General features: G+C 37.3%; 1 protein-coding gene across 7 annotated transcripts in view; it reads left to right on the forward strand.

The window, feature by feature from the left end:
- INPP4B (inositol polyphosphate-4-phosphatase type II B) overlaps positions 1–16,936 on the forward strand; it is a 743,160-nt gene extending 726,224 nt beyond the window's left edge. For all 7 annotated transcript variants that reach the window (XM_021100667.1, XM_021100673.1, XM_021100668.1 and 4 more), the window contains 2 exons: positions 13,861–13,921; positions 16,866–16,936. The gene's annotated coding sequence lies outside the window, so the exon portion shown is untranslated. The remainder of the gene's footprint in view (positions 1–13,860; positions 13,922–16,865) is intronic.

The following is a 17,635-nucleotide window of genomic DNA, read 5'->3' on the forward strand; positions in this document are numbered from 1 at the left end:
TCCTGAGCAAGCCAAAGATACTCACAAAGGGGTTTTATTTGTAGGTTTTCATCTTTCCCATAAGCCATTCACCTCGTTATTTTAGGTGATCTTCCTTACCTAGATCAGTAATATTATTAGGGGCTTCAAAATGACAATTATGTAATCCTATAATTTCTTCGACCTCACCAGCTGGCTTTCTTCTGTGTTACCCTCTCCCAAATCTGGTAAATTGCCTATGGACTGTATCTCGCAACATCTAGCCTATTACTTTGCTTACTTTTAAAATATCACCATACTGTGCTGTGTATATGTTATTATATTACTGTAAAAAATGGATGATTAACAAGAACTTACTGTATAGCACAGGAAAATTTATGCAATATTTGTAATATACCATAAAGGAAAAAAGAATGGATGCATTTATAGGTATAACTGATTGACTTTGCTGTACACCTGAAACTAATACAACATCGTAAGTCAACTATACTCTAATATAATTTTTTAAATTAAAAAATTAAAAACAAATAAAAAATAAAATAGCACCCTGCTGCCTACGCATATATTGACATTTGACCCGCAGTGACTCCCAGGTTTCTTTCTTATACACATACTCGGATAATCTCTCCAGGATGTTTTCAGTTTAATTGACCAACCTGCAACCCAGTTTAATCAATGTACATATTATGATATGTATTGATTCCAATTCATTGATTGCTTTTATTAAGCATGATTAGGGCTCATGCTATACAGGACTTTACCCTTGTTTTTAGCACCTTAAATGGGGTTGCCGTTTAGTATGTGAGATAATTTATTTGCTAAAATACATGCTCGTGACTTGTTTATAATACTATCTTTAAAGTCGGAAATGCTTCCCACCTGGTAATCTCTAGATCTGTGTCATTTCTAAGCCACAGATTTCTGTTTTTGTGTCTTAGCCAAACATCACTTGTGCACTTAATATCTTTCCTTTCAATAGATGTACTTTTATCATAATGGACTTTTAAGAAAGACTTCAGGGCATATGTTAATGTAAATTTTGTTGTTGTTGTTGTTGTTGTTGTTGCTATTTCTTGGGCCGCTCCCGCGGCATATGGAGGTTCCCAGGCTAGGGGTCCAATCGGAGCCGTAGCCACCGGCCTACGCCAGAGCCACAGTAACGCAGGATCCGAGCCGCGTCTGCAACCTACACCACAGCTCATGGCAATGCCAGATCGTTATCCCACTGAGCAAGGGCAGGGACCGAACCCGCAACCTAATGGTTCCTAGTCGGATTCGTTAACCACTGCGCCACCACGGGAACTCCCCAAAATTTTTAAGTCCATTTTATCATCTTTGTAATGCATTTGATTAGTCAACTAATCAAATAAAAAATAAGTTAAATAGTTATACACTGCATGGCTGATTTCATTAGTTTCCAGCCAAATTTTTATTATGACAATGGCTTTCTAATGCAGGACTAATTATTTTCAATTATATAAAAGGTTTAAGGCACTGATGCATTCAAAGGGTCTTTGATGTAGAACAACTCTCACTTTTCTTGGCTTAGTGTGAGTGTAGCTTGTTTTTATTTCCAATAAAGTAGTTAATAGGGTTAACCAGAGTTAATAGGAAATGTTTAAGCATGAATGTTGACTTTTTGACAAATATTGTCTCAATTTAAACTGCTTAAACTGTATAATCATAAAAAGCAACTTTGGGGAGTTCCTGTTGTGGCTCAGCTGTAACAAGCCTGACTAGTATCCATGAAGAAGCAGGTTCGATCCCTGGCCTTGCTCAGAGGGTTAAATATCTGGCGTTGCTGTGGCTGTGGCTAAGGCCTGGCAGCTACAGCTCTGATTCCACCCCTAGCCTGGGAATTTCCCTATGCCATGTGTGCGGCCCTAAAAAACAAAACCAAAAAACAAAACAAAACAAAAAGCAACCTTGGCTTTTTCAACAGTAGAGATTTGTTTCTTTCCTTTCCAAATTTTGCTTAATCATTTTCATGAAAGTATTTTAACAAAAAATCATCTCTTCTGCTGTTTGTTCCAACATATTGCTTAGAAAGCAAAATATCAAATCATAGAGACAAATTTGGGGTAAGAAACTGAATTCCTATAGAGATTGGGGGAATTCAGTTTTCTTTGACAGAAAATGCTCTCTTCCCTTAGGGCAACAATAGATTAAGTTGTAATTAGTGTTCTCATTTTTGTGGAATTTCAAAAACAAATGCATGCTTTTCCAAATAAACTAGATTCTTGATTGGAAACATTTTAATTTTGTCACATAAGTTAGTAAGCATTTAAATCAAAAGAATTGAGAAGGCAGCCTGTCCCAATTTATGGACAATCAAAAAAAAAAAAAGAGAGAGAGAGATAAGGAAAGAGATGAATAAATAAATAAATAATAATAATAATTTTGCAAATGTCTTAAGCATTGACATTGTCATAACTTATTTTGAAAGCCAAGATAATTGACTTCAGTAGAAATGATATATGTAAGCATTTCCATACTTCTGATTTAATGAAATTTACAAAATGATGAAAATATAATCCATTCTTACTACAGTTTAAATATTTTTTCTCAATGTTGTGGCTATTCTCATTTCCCACTGGCTAGAAGAAATGGATAATGTGTGGAATTTAATAGTAGGCATTGAACAATACTATTAGAACTATTAAAGTATAGGGTAGATTATACTCAGGAAATTTGAAATATTGGAGATGAAAGTAAATATCTTCAACAAACATAAATATTTTCATCTAAACTTCAATGTTTATAAGAAGCTAAGGCAATTGTGACAAAAGTAAACTTATTATCATATAATAGAAAGTAGATGGCTTTGAAGTTAGCCAGATGTGGATTCAAATCCTGAAATTCCAACCTACTATTTCAGATAAGTTGCTTATTTCTGCCTAAAACTGTCAATACCATTAGTCTATCCACCTAGGTCAATCATCTGGAAACAGCGAACTATTTATAGAAGAAATGACAAAACTATTTATTTGTTGGTATAAATAATTCAATTAGAGAAATACCAAGAATTAAATTTCTGGCTTTAGAAGTCGAAAATTGGTAAAATTCTAAGAATATTGAGAGGAAAAAAAAAAAAACCCCAAAAAATGTGTAGTTACCTTGATATAAAAGGAGAGATGAACAGTCAACAATGTTTTTTGTTACAATGAGTGAGAGATGGAATTTTTCATTGCTGCCTTATTTTTTGTTCATGTTAACACTTCTTTTTTGTTCATGCTAACACTTCAGGAAATAAATTTAGTGGACTTGCCTTTGCAATAAAGGGCTTAGTTGTGGCAGAAATGGATTATTCTTGGATCAGTCTTACCAAAAGACATCTGTACTCAGCCAAATTTGAAAATATCTCCCAACACCACATCTGAAGAATATTGATGTTTGTACAACAAATTAAGCAAAAAAAAAAATATATATATATATATATATATGCTATTACAATATTTTCTTATAAATTTTGCTGTATCCAACAGTTTATTTGTATTGGAATGAATTGGACTAAAATTTCCTTCGTTTTACATTCTGTGCTTATGACCGAAACATTCTTATGTTATAAAAATTATCAATGCTATATATGTCAAGCTTGTACATCATTGGCAATCAAAGTCAGAAATGAGAGAGTTGGACCTGGTAATCTTTATCTTATGAAGCTTTTAAAAATTATTTTGGGGAGTAGCCAATACATATCAATATGTAAACCCTTTGTTATTGAACAGTTCATAATGTCAAAATCTTAATCCAATATTTTTCCCTTTAGAAAAAAATTTATTAGGGAAAATTTGTATTCATTCCTTTATGTTTTATATGGTAAGGATGGTATTCTCAAGACTCCCACAAATTAATTTTACTCTACCTTAAGATATTTTATTCCCCTCAAACAATCACTGTATACATCAATGGCAGTTGTATCCACGATTTTGTTTTTTTGCTTATGTTTTTATGGACGATTAGAAATGTATTGACAATAAGTTCTTTTGCTCTCTTTCTGTGTTTATTGGCCTCCCCTTAGAGTGCGCCGTTGGCTGGCTTGTTACGTGTGATGAAGCCCTTTCTGCTCTCTTTTTTGTGACTTTCAGCAATTACCAAGTGATAGTAGGAATAATCAAGTTCTTTCTCATCCATTGTCTCTAATGTTCTCCACAATCTGAAAAATGGTAGCTATTTTGTTTAAGAATGAGTTCTAGGGTCTTATCAGTTGGCCTAGATTCCTACTGCTAATTCTTAATTATACCCTAAACTCTATTATTTTAATATATTTTCTGCAACTCTTGACACTATAAAACTTGTAAACACAGAAAGCTCCTAGCAAATGTGTAACCCCAGGAGTTTTGTTTTACTATTTTCAACAAAAGCATATTAAGCAATCCATCTGATACTGGCATTAAAAACGTTATAGGTGAGGTCCAGCTTACTTCTCTAGAAAATACTACTTAAATGTTCTTTATCTTATTTATTTATTTTATAATGATTTTTATTTTTTCCATTATAGGTGGTTTACAGTGTTCTGTCAGTTTTCTACTGTACAGCAAGGTGACTCAGTTAAATGTTCTTTATTTTAACGCCGTTTTATAGGATTAAAAGTTTGATATCTTATGACCCCAGGTCCACATTGCTTCTCATTATTTAGCAGGCATTGGGTCATGTGACATAGCTACTTCATCTTTGGGTTAATATTCTGATAAATTCTGAAATTTCACAAATCCATCTTTCTTCCAGCTTTTCCTCCCTCCCTCCTTCCCTCTCATCCATCTTCTTTCCCTCCCACCTTCCTTCTCTCCTTCCTTTTCCATGTAATTCTCCTGGTTAAGCAAATTCATTGGTGCCATTCTTCAGAATGCCTAAGACTGAGGTCATTTTCTGCCTTTGCATAATAATGGCTGGATACAGAAATGTATCAGAAGACACAATAGACTGACCTTTAGTCCAGACTATGTTGCAACTTTTAAGGCAGGTGTCTGAATCATTATCATTTCTTTCTTTCTTTTTTTTTTTTCTTGTCTTTTTATCTCTTTAGGCCCATGCCCGCCGCATATGGAGGTTCCCAGACTAGGGGTCAAATTGGAGCTGTAGCTGCCAACCTGCACCACAGCCACAGCCACTCAGGATCCAAGCTGTCTGCAACCTACACCACAGCTCACGGCAATGCCAGTTCCTTAACCCACTGAGCAAGGCCAGGGATTGAACCCATGTCCTCATGGATGCTAGTTGGGTTGCTAACCGCTGAGCCACTACGGGAATTCTCATTATCATTTATCATTTCTTTTTTTTTTTTTTGTCTTTTTTACCTCTTCTAGGGCTGCTTCCCATGGCATATGGAGCTTCCCAGGCTAGGGTCTAATCAAAGCTGTAGCCACCGGCCTATGCCAGAGCCACAGCAACTCGGGATCCGAGCCGCGTCTGCAACCTACACCATGGCTCACGGCAACGACGGATCCTTAACCCACTGAGCAAGGCCAGGGATCGAACCCGCAGCCTCATGGTTCCTAGTCAGATTCGTTAACCACTGCGCCACTCCCTCATTATCATTTCTAAATCAAATTATTTGGTTTTATAACCCTTACTTTGATTTTAAACTCCAAAACAAAATTCCATCAGTTAAGAAGATATATTCACAGGTCTTTTGTACTAGTAGATTACTAACATACTTTTTACTCAGTGGTTTCAATAAAAGACCACTGGCTAGGGGAAACAAGATTTGAGATAAGCTCTGGTAGTGTTCCATTGCTGCTGTAACACATCACCACAAACTTACTTAAAATAAGGCAAATGTATTATTTTACAGTATCAGAACTGGAGATTAGAAATACAAAAATGGGTACCACTGATACAAAGCAAGCTGTTAGTGGAGTTGCATTCCTTTTAGAGGCTCTAGGGCAATGTAGTAGGTTGAATGGTGACATTTAAAAAGATATGTTCACATTCCTAAACCCAGTCTATAATCTGCACTAAAATGCTAGCCACTGGTTATGTGAGCCTGTCAAGCACCTGAAATATGGCTAGTCCAAACTGAGGTACATTGAAGTGCAAAATACCCATTAGATATCAAAGAATTGGTATGAAAAAAAAGAATGTAAACTCTCTCATTAATAATTTTAGCCTCAGTTACATGTTGAAATGGTAGTATTTGGAAAAGATGAGATGAAGGTATATTATTAAAAATAATTTTACCTATTTCCTTTTAATTTTTAATTTTAATTTTTTTTTTTTTTTTTTTTGCTTTATAAGGCCACACTTGTGGCATATGGAGGTTCCCAGGCTAGGGGTCAAATCAGAGCTACAGCTGCTGGCCTACACCACAACCACAGCAAAGCAGGATTTCAGCTGTGTCTTCGAGTTACACCACACCTCACAGCAACACTGGATCCTTAACCCACTGAGTGAGGCCAGGGATCGAGCCTGGAACCTCATGGTTCCTAGTCGGATTCGTTTCCACTGCTACATGACGAGAACTCCAATTTTTTTTTTATTTCTTCATAATTTTTTTTTGTCTTTTTCTCTTTTTATGGCCACGCCCATGGCAATATGGAGGTTCCCAGGCTAGGGGTCTAATCGGAGTGGTAACCTCCTGCCTACACCACAGCCACAGCAACTCAGGATCCTTAACCCACTGAGCAAGGCCAGGGATCGAACCCGCAACTTCATGGTTCCTAGTCAGATTCATTAACCACTGAGCCACGACGAGAACTCCTGTTTTTTCATAATTTTTTAAATATGGCTACTAGAACATCTGAAGTTACACATAGATTTGCATTTTATTTCTATTTGACAGTGTTGGTTTAGATTCTGGATATAGTTCTTAGAAGAGGTGGGACTAACCTAAGTACCAACAACAGCAAGGAACATTCACCTACTTCTGTTCAATTACTGATTTGGAACTCAGTAATTAGACAATAAATAAATAGACAATAAATAGATGAACAAATGAGTTGAATGATCAGTTGAGTGAATTTTTTGAATGAATATTGAGCAGCACCTACAACACACGTACACACATTTAAACATCTGTCTTTATCATTGATCAATTACCACAGTGTGTTTTTAGTTCAAATATTCCACAATCTTGTGAATATATAATTAGAGAAAAAAATCATTTTTTGTGCAGTGACGACACCACTCTGGCTTTTTGCAAAATGTTCCAAACTTACAATATCAGAACTGACATATATCCTCAATTTTTCTCTGTTTGAAACACTAATTTGCAACTTATTTCTTTTTCTTCTTCTTTTTAGGGCTGCACCTATGGCATATGGAGGTTTCCAGGCTAGGAGTCGAATGGGAAACTGCAGTTGCCAGCCTATGCCAGATCCAAGCTGCATCTGTGACCTATACCACAGCTCATGGCAATGTTGAATCCTTAACCCTCTGAGCGAGGCCAGGGATCAAACCCACGTCCTCATGGATTCTAGTTGGGTTTGTTACTGCTGAGCCATGACGGGAACTCCAAAACTTTTTCCTTAATAATTTAAACCAAGTCAGCTAAGATACTACTTGTCAGCAACTTTTGATAAGAATAAAGTTCCCAGACCCTTTAACATTTAGTGAATATCTTTATCAAATAATTATATACATGAGAAATCTGTCTGTACGACAAGCAATATAAATTAGGTCATTGATTTAACAAATTTTTAATGAGTGTATTCCATGTACCAGCTACTGTGCTAGTTAATATATACACATAATTTTACCTAATGTTTAGAATATTTTAATAAATCTTCTTATCATTTCCACATCTTACTAGTGAAGAAACTCACAGTTTAACTGCCTTGTCCATGTTTGCATACCGAATGGGTGTGATAGAAAGGGCAAAAGAAAATTTGGAGTGTTAGTTGATAGAAATATTTCATTGAGAAAGAAACGTAATGTTTGCAAAAAGGGATACTTCAAAATCAAAAGTGCTATACCCTCATCAGTTACAGCTTGGTTTATAAAGCATGAATGAGGAAGTACATTGTTTTCTTTTTTTTTTAATTTAATGATTTTTATTTTTTTCCATTATACCTGGTTTACAGTGTCCCGTCAATTTTTCTACTGTTCAGCAAGGTGACCTAGTCACACATGCTCGTAAACATCCCTCTTTTTTACATTATCATGCTCCATCATAAGTGACTAGATATAGTTTCTATAAGTGACTATACAGAAGGATCTCACTGCTTATTCATTCCCAAGGCAATATTTTGTATCTGTTAACCCTAAGCCCCCCAACCACCCCACTCTTTCCTCCTCCCCCTTGGCAAACACAAGTCTATTCTCCATGTCCATGATTTTATTTTCTGTGGAAAGGATCATTTGTGCCATATGTTCAATTCCAGATATAAGTGATATCATATGGTATGTGTATTTCTCTTTCTGACTTACTTCACTTAGTATCAGAGTCTCTATTTCCATCCATGTAGCTGCAGATGGCTTTATTTTGTTCTTTTTATGGCTGAGTAGTATTCCATTGTGTATATATATACCACATCTTCTTAATCCATTCATCTGTTGATGGACATTTAGGTTGTTTCCATGTCTTGGCTATTGTGAATAATGCTTCAATGAACATATAGGTGCATGTGTCTTTTTCAAGGAAAGTTTTGTCCAGATATATGCCCAAGAGTGGGATGGCTGGGTCATAGATACAGTTCTATATACAGTTTTCCAAAGTACATCTGTAAGTACATTGTTTTCTATTATGATAGGTTACTAGAAACTTATTTTCCTTTTAGGGTAGTAGCATGGCATAAGCTTACTTGTAGCTGATTGGCCAGAATGCTGTATAGAAGAAAGCTTGAGCTCTTTTGGAGGTCAGAGTCAGTCAGCATTCAGCTAAATCAAGACAGGTTAAGTTTGGGTTTATGTCTGTGGGTGGTTGGATGGGTGGATACTCAAACTGTGGCCCCGTTTTGGATTTTCTTAACACCACAATCAGTCTATTTTAAAATTTTTATTTTTTTTAATTTTATTTTTTAATGTTTAATTAAAGTATTGTTGATTTACTATTATTCAGTCTCAAAGCTTATTCGAAGGCCTTTGTTTTACTAGCACCTTTTTTAGACATGCATTTAAAACTTTACATAATTGAGGAGTTTCCATCATGGCTCAGTGGAAACGAATCCGACTAGCATCCATGAGGATGCAGGTTCAATCCCTGACCTTGCTCAGTGGGTTAAGGATCTGGCATTGCTGTGAGCTGTGGTGTAGGTTGTGGACACGGCTCAGATCTGGCGTTGCTGTGGCTATGGCATAGGTCAGCGGCTACAGCTCCGATTAGACCACCGGCCTGGGAACCTCCCTATGCCTCAGGTGCAGCCCTAAAAAGACAAACAATTTTAAAAATAAAAATAAACAAATACATAAACTTTACACAATTGAAATAATTCTTTGACAATCATTTCCAAGAAAGCAAAGTTATATTTAAATATTAAACGTATACTATGACTACGGCATATATTTAGCAAATAGTTTCATCCTCAGTTGCAGTTGTCAGCTGTGATTAACAGCAAGAGGGGAGGTTAACATCCACTACCATGAAAGATGTCTTCAGTTCCTGCCATCTTAGTAGCCCTTCTCCACTCTTTGTTTGTTTGTTATTATAGTCTGTAGACTTTGCTTTGGAAACCAGAACCATCATGTTTGAACTGAAGATGTGTGAATTTGTGTTTCGAACCATTAAGTTGTGACAGAAAAGAAGCCCGGCTAGGAAATGAGAATCATTTGGTCTAATCCAGGCTCTACTACTACCTGGCTGTAAGACCTTGGAAAACTTATCTAAGTGTCTATACGTACAAAATAAAGGAGTTGGTCTCCATGTGACCTCTGAGAGAAATCCAGCAGCTAGTTCTGTGACTCTGCTTAAGAGAAGTTATGAAAATTCAACCCTCAAGGGACTCAGTTTTTTTCTCTGAGCACTCATATGATGGAGACTCCAAACCAAACAGCTGTACCTCATTTTAAAATTGTTTATTGAATAAAAAGTCATCAATACTGATTTGATTGATAGCATTTATAATGAAAGGGCATAGAAAAGAGAAGGTGGTAAAATATCCAAGAATCAATTCAAGAGAGTTTTCTAGAGTTGAAGGACATAAATCTCCAGATCGAAACATCTTCTAAATGCCAAATAATGCACGAAAAAAATCCCTTTTCTAGATAGTCACTTGTGCAATTTTGGAACCAAAAGAATAAAGACAAAGCCCTAAGAATTTTCAGAGAGAAATAGATATGTCATCTACAGAGCACTGATCAGAGTAGTACCAGCCCACTCATCAATAATACTGATGCTTGGAGTTCCCATCATGGCTCAGCAGAAACGAATCTGACTAGGATCCATGAGGACGCAGGTTTGATCCCTGGCCTCGCTCAGTGGGTTAAGGATCCGGCATTGCCGTGAGGTGTGGTGTAGGTCACAGATGTGGCTCGGATCCATTGTTGCTGTGGCTGTGGTGTAGGCTGGTGGCTATGGCTCTGATTTGACCCCTAGCCTGGGAACTTCCATATGCTGTGGGTGTAGCCCTAAAAAAACCAAAAACAAGTAACACTAATGCTCAAGAGTCATGGAGCAAAGCTTTTAGAGATCCGAAAGAAGCAGGTGTAACTGAAAGAATTACAAATAATTGCCTGTAGGTATCCAAACTGGAGGATGGGGAGGAGCTTTTGATAAACATTATTTGGTGTTTTCACTAGGTTCATGGGGTATTGCTATTTAAAATAATTTTATTTTTTTCACTTTGTAATAATGATATTAGGAAACATATTTAAAGTACTTTTGATGTTACGAACACAGAATACAATTCTCTGTGTAGCATAATCTCAATTTAGTAAAATGAATACCTGTCATATATGTCTTTTAAAATATATATCAGATATTTGTTTCATTAATTAAAATATTAAGGTAAATATAATATGGATGTATTAAAAGTACTTTACTAAGTAGGATATTACATATACATTCAATTTAAAAAATTTTAATAAACAAATCAAATATTGGACGTATAAAAGAAAAGCATATAAATATTAGATATTTAGTTTATTTTTTTATTTTGCTAAATTTAAACCATACTATAGAGAGAATTATCTGCACTCTCTATATATTTATACTATATACATATATTTATTTTATAGGTAGATATATGTTTAAACTTCACATTTGGTAACTGAGAACATTGTGAAAAGAGATAAGGATTTGGAAAGCAAATTTCCTGTAGAATGAACTTCTGAGGCGATCTTTTAGATTTTAATGTCTAGGCAAGGAATTCTGGCATTGCTGGTTTGTAGAGTTTATACTAGGCCAGTTAAGTTTTTACCTTGCCAAATTAGTTTTCAACCGCTGACAGCCAACTCTGAATCCTGGAGCATTAGTCACTGGGTATTTTTGGCTTTGCCAGGTGGCTGCAACTTGTTGTGATACTGACCCTAAAAGACTTACTGTGCAGATAGGGACAAAGGCATGGGCCAGCACAGATGGCCTCAGAGTGCAGATTGCTGCAGCTTGAGAAGCTTTTAAAGAACATTTTTTTTATTAATTAAAATACAGTTAATTACAATGTTGTGCCAATTTCTGCTGTACAGCAAAGTGACTCAGTTGTACATATATACACATTCTTTTTTTTAATATTCTTTTTCATCATTGACCTGAAACTTGTAGTGTAAAGTAAGGGCCTCAGCCAAGCCGTGCCTTTAACACGTGCTGAGTCCATGGGCTACAGGCTGCTGTAGTTGATCGTGATGCAGGAACAGCTTAGCCTGCCAACCCTGGCCAAGCTAAAGTGGGATTGTTACCTGCCTGTACATAGCAAGGCAGTAAAGTCACACATGAGTCTCAGAACACTAGGGAGCTTCTAGCTTTAAATTGGGAAAACATCACATGGCTGAGGCTTAAGATCTTTTTGCCTCCAGTGGGGGTAGGTGGTCCTCCATTCTACATTCAGGTACAGGTTGAGACTGCGGAGCACTTGACCTTCAATCGTGTGTCTCGCCCCAGAGCTCAATCTTAAAAAATGCAAAGGGAAAAGGATGTTTGGGCAAGCTCCAAAATAATTATTGTACTACGTGTGTACACAACACTGAGCTGCCATCACAACAGCCAGGGGATTTATGGGATGGAAAAGAAAACGGAGATTGTCTAGACATCAGAGGACCACATGGCTGAGGCATCTGCCCCCAGTGGTCCCTAGAGGCACCTGCCTCAACAGCCTCAATAGCAGTTTCAGTTCAGAAATTCTGAGAGTGTTGTTTCAGCTGAAACAAATGCAGCTCTAAGGTGAAATCCTATTCTAGCAGGCAGGTTTTTTTGTTTGTTTGTTTTGTTTGTTTTAGGCTGAATTAATTCCATTCCAAGAGGCAAAGGAAGGGGGCCACTCTACACATGCACAGAATACCTCACAGAGTACCTAGGAGTCAGTATTTCCAGTAAATCTCCTCCTCAGGACCGAAGTGCTTCAAAGGAAACTGAAGATAAGAGGTTTTGAACAGGAGGTTGGGTGAGAAAGAAAGGATTCTCAAATAACACCTTGTTTGTTGGAGAGGTGCTGCTATTGCAAAGAAAGATGGCAGCAGCATCTCGAGGCCACCCTCCTGAGGAGGTGTTAGGCTTCTGGAAGGTCCCCCATCCCACCTATGGTAAATTCATCGCAACACAATTAACCATTTGCTGGTTCCAACCAATTAAATTCATAGGCTGTGATTCCAGAAAAGTGGACCGGCTGGCAGAGCAGCCAAGCTGAAGCCAAGATGGTCACCTTCTACCATCGGTCTTTCTTCCTCAGTTACCTGTAGGATGGCTTTGACAATACTACGTACTGGGTTTAGGGAACAGGATGGTAGCATGGATCACTGTTTTAGAGCTGAGGATTTGGCTTATATTCCAAATTAGTGGCGTGAGATTAGTTACTTTTTGAGTTTTTATTTTATTTTATTTTATTGTCTCTTTTTAGTGCCCCACCGGTGGCATATGGAAGTTCCCAGGCTAGGGGTCAAATCAGAGCTGCAACTGCTGGCCTACACCGCAGCCAGAGCAATACCCAATCTGAGCTGTGTCTGTGACCTGCACTACAGCTCACAGCAACGACTGATCCTTAACCCACTGAGTGAGGCCAGGGATCAAACCTGTATCCTCGTGGTTTGAGGAACCTAGTAGTCGGGTTTGTTACCACGAAGCCACAATGGGAACTCCTTGAGTCTTGTTTTAAAGAGTCCTCTGAGAGTGAAAATGACATGTCTTGACATGGAGCTAAAAATTTCTGAGGCCCTAAAAGATTCACAGCATTTCCGATCTGTAGTTGCTGAACAAACAAAGAAATACCAACTCTATCTGTGGTGAATTCCTCAGACTTGACTGAGCAAAATTACCAATTAATAAGGATGACTTTCGGACTTTATTTTTTTTAAGTCAAAGGGATTTAATTTTGAGCCTTATTTCCTTTGGATTTAACTTGCAAAATTATTTATTCTTTGATCTTTAATTTCTCCCTAGAAATTTAATATTGGCAGAGGGCTTAGAGGAAAAATTAGAGTATTGTTATTGTTGGAGTTTTATGAATAGAAGGTCTTTATGCATTTCATGATTGGAGTTATCATACTGTTGCCCTTTAATCTCACTGCAGGACTTCTGATAACTTGTATAAGCCAATAGGGCTAGATATAATTGCACTTGAATATTAGAATAATAATGGCTAATTTCTTGAGAATTTAATTTGTACCGGGTTGAATCAGAATCATATACATTTGTAATTATATATGTGTTAGATAATAGTATATGTAATGTCATTACATATATGCTACATAATAATTATATGTATCTATATATTTGAAAAGACTAAATTTTGTACTTTTCTCCTTTGGGGGAGCCAGCCTGCTGACAGGGAATTTATATTTTACTCTGCTCCTCTACAGCCAAGCCATCCACTACTGGAACTTGGTTTCCCCGGGTCTAGAATTGTGTGTGGCTGAGTGGGTAAGTGCATAATTTTGGACTTCAGTTAGCTGACCCTTTGGTTTCCCCCACAAAGCTATGTTCTCCAACTTTGTCTTTATCAACAGTGGACTTTATGATAGCCTTCACTTTCTGTTCTGTATTTCTCGGTTGATTAAGAACTTTGGAAGGGAAGACAGGTGTCTTATCCAGCTCCTCTCAAATACTGCCTTAGTGTATACAAATGTGCAATACATGGATATTTAGATACATATAGAAATAAATGAGCACATGTATATGTAATACACAAAAAGCATACGTTCAAATATACTATTTAGATACATATATATCTATCAACATATACCAATGTGTAATGTATGTATACCTGCATATATGATATGTAAATATATATATCATAATACACATATCTATATACATATTCATACATAAATGTATGTTTTATCTGGATTATAGGATTACTAGTAATATTTTATTTGTCTTCACGCATTCTATATTTCCATTTTTTTTTTTTTTTGGTCTTTTGTCTAAAAGGGCTGCACAGGTGGCGTATGGAGGGTCCCAGGCTAGGGGTCAAATCAGAGCTGTAGCTGCCAGCCTACACCACAGCCACAGCAACGCAGGATCTGAGCCATGTCTGCGACCTACACCACAGCTCATGGCAATGCGGATTCTTAACCCACTGAGTGAGGCCAGGGATTGAGCCCTTGTCCTCTTGGATACTAGTCGGGTTTGTTAACCACTGAGCCATAACAGGAACTCCTATTTCCAATTTTTTTTGATGTGTATTCATTAATCAGAAAAAAGTTACAATGTTTAAATGACAAAGTTTGTCACCACAACTTATGTACTGTTTCTTTTCTGCTTGCCACAGACGTTACCCCTTCCCTTTCACAGATTGTCTTTATAAAACAGATGAGAATTTGTTTCAGTGTATTTGATTTTGGTTTACTTGGCTTATGAATTTTGCCCTTTGGTCACCCCCATTACAGCGTGACTTAAGAGAAAGAGTCATGTCATCTTAATTTCAGTTTTGATCATGTGCCCATGACAGTATGCTTTGCATACAGTACAGTGAAAACTCAGGAAACAGAGTTTTGAAATTTGATTTGATTGAAATTTGGTTCTACCACCATTTCCAGGCAATTGGGTTGTATACCACTGAAATAATTGCTGAAAACAGGAGAAAACAACGCTCCCAGACTCAGGCAGTGAGGTAATTCCACATAGTGGTCATGCCATAGTTCAATGAGTTTGTTATAGAAGGCGTAACCATAAACCATATTCCATGTAGCAGGAGATTTAGAGTGGACTGTGGTACGCCATATCTGATTAGGTAAATAATGGGAATGTGTTGGAAGTCAAGCCTCGGTGGAATGATTATGGAAACACGGTGAGATGTGCTTAATATTTCCTCCGAGGCCATAATAACTCCTCTTGCCAAATCAACAAATCCTGTTATCCCATCTCTTGAGAGGCTGAAGGTTGAGTAACAGGCTGCAGATGTGAATTCTTTAAGCTTGTTTTCTGTTTGAGGAGCCTGTCAGGCACCATGTCATGTGTTGTACTGATGCAATCTCGGTATGACCCTCTGGAGCAGCCCTGGGAGCACAGAGTAGCCAGTCAGAAGCTGCAAAAATGACTCATGCTGGTTCTCACTCCCTCTCAGCCCCCTACCCCCGGCTTCCTATTAAATGACCTCATGTGCAACCTCAGTGTCCAGAGTTTTAAAAATTCCCCAGGTGACTTAATATGCAGCCGAGTGAGAATCAATTCTTGAGTGTCTCTTGGAAGTTGTAATGCATTTTTTTCCTCTATCTATAGATTTTCCCAGCTAGACACACCTCCTTCCTGCAGACTCAAGTGAAATCACACAGGTTTTTTTCTGGTTGGCCTGAAATGATAAAGGAGTACTTGTCACCTTAACAGCTTCATTTCCAGCTGAAGGATGTTAAGTCACTATTCTCCCTCTCAAGAAAAATGTGCTTGGAGTTCCCACTGTGGTACAGTGGGTTAAAAATCCGACTGTGGCAGCTCAGGTCACTGCAGAGGCATGGGTTCTATCCCTGGCCCGGAGCAGTGGGTTAAATGTTGCGGCATGGCCACAGCTCCTGTAAAGGTCACTGCTGCAGCTGAATTCAATTCCTAGCCCAGGAACTTCCATATGCCACAATTGTGACCTTAAAAAAAGAAAAGTATAATTTTTTGCATAGTGTTAACTTATTCTATGGATGTGAAAGAGTTGGGAATAAACAAGGTGCCAAAAGTTAGGAAGAAAAAATGTACGCACTCTTAAGTATGGAGACTGTTTTTCCTACCTCACATTAAACAGTCTCAGTTTCTTATCTGTCACAGCTGGATTTTAGAAATCTTTGATTGAGAAAAAACAATATAAAAAGGTATTATAAAAGGTATTTATAAAAAGGTATCTTAAAAGCTGTAACAAGGTACAAATGTATTTACCAACAAGTACTTTATTTTAAAGTAAATACATGCATATCTGATTCTAATCATTTAGCATGCCAAAAATATTTAGTGCACGTGAGAATTCGTGGACTTTTTACATCAACTCTGTACCTCCTCCAGGATTCATTGCCCAAAGACTGTGACTATTCAATGGTGTCTGCACATGGCAATAGTTTGATTTGTCCTTCTCACCAGCCATTTCTTTCTTTTTTTTTCTTCTTCTTCTTTGGCTGCAGTCACAGAATAAGGACGTTCTCAGGCCAGGGATCAAACCCACACCATAGCAGCAACCCGAGCTGCTGTAGTGACAACGCCAGATCCTTAACCTGCTGGGCCATGAGAGAACTCCATCCATCTCACCATTTCTAAGATAGTTATCACCACATAATCTGGTGCATGGTAGTACCAAGGTCCAGAAGGCCATTCTCATCCCTGCTCCCAGGTCCCAGAGCTATTCAGACATCAGGACTCAGTCTTTCAGTTTTTTTTTTTTTTTTTTTAGTACCACTGAAGAAGCTTTCACTGATCAGTTTTTATGCTTAGCCTGGGAGCAGCAAAAGTGATACTCAAGCTGTAAGTAGTTGGTCCTTAACTATCCTTTCTAACTTCAAACCGTGTCAGTAATGTTACATTTCCTGTTGGCCGTAAGGGAGTGAGAGAACCATCAGAGCAGTCACTTATGTGATGAAATATAACTACATTGTTGAGTAAAATACAGCTATGGGAAGTTGAATAAACCTATAGTGTGTTAAATAAACCTACAGCTTGAAAGAAGTTGGCTTGTTAATGTAAAGAGCCAAACAGATCTGTGATATGAATGAAAATCAAGAGCAAAACCTCCAAAGGAAAGGTTTGAGAGCAAAGACAGCACCCTTTCTTTAAATACATATTAACCCTGGGCATATGTAAAGTGGAAATTATCCTAGTTCTATTTTCAAGGCTATGGATATCCTTGACATATCTCTTATCATTCTTATCTTTTTTCCACCACAAAGACGGCAAGTACTTACTGTTAGGTAATGAGTAATTGGTATTTGAATCAGGGTCGGTCAGTGACACAAAATTTTCATTTTCACATAGTTTTTTTAAAGCCTACAATCTAGGAAATAAATATACACCAAGTCTCAATTTCTTAAATGACTCTCATATATCATCTCTACTCATGCATTTCTAGCAATCACCTCGTTTAATTTTACATTCTCATTTGCCCTAGGAAAATTTGATTTTCCAACCAAAATTGTTCTCACTATCTTATCTTCCACTTACATATGG

Source organism: Sus scrofa, chromosome 8 (genome assembly GCF_000003025.6).
Source record: "Sus scrofa isolate TJ Tabasco breed Duroc chromosome 8, Sscrofa11.1, whole genome shotgun sequence".
NCBI lineage: Eukaryota > Metazoa > Chordata > Mammalia > Artiodactyla > Suidae > Sus > Sus scrofa.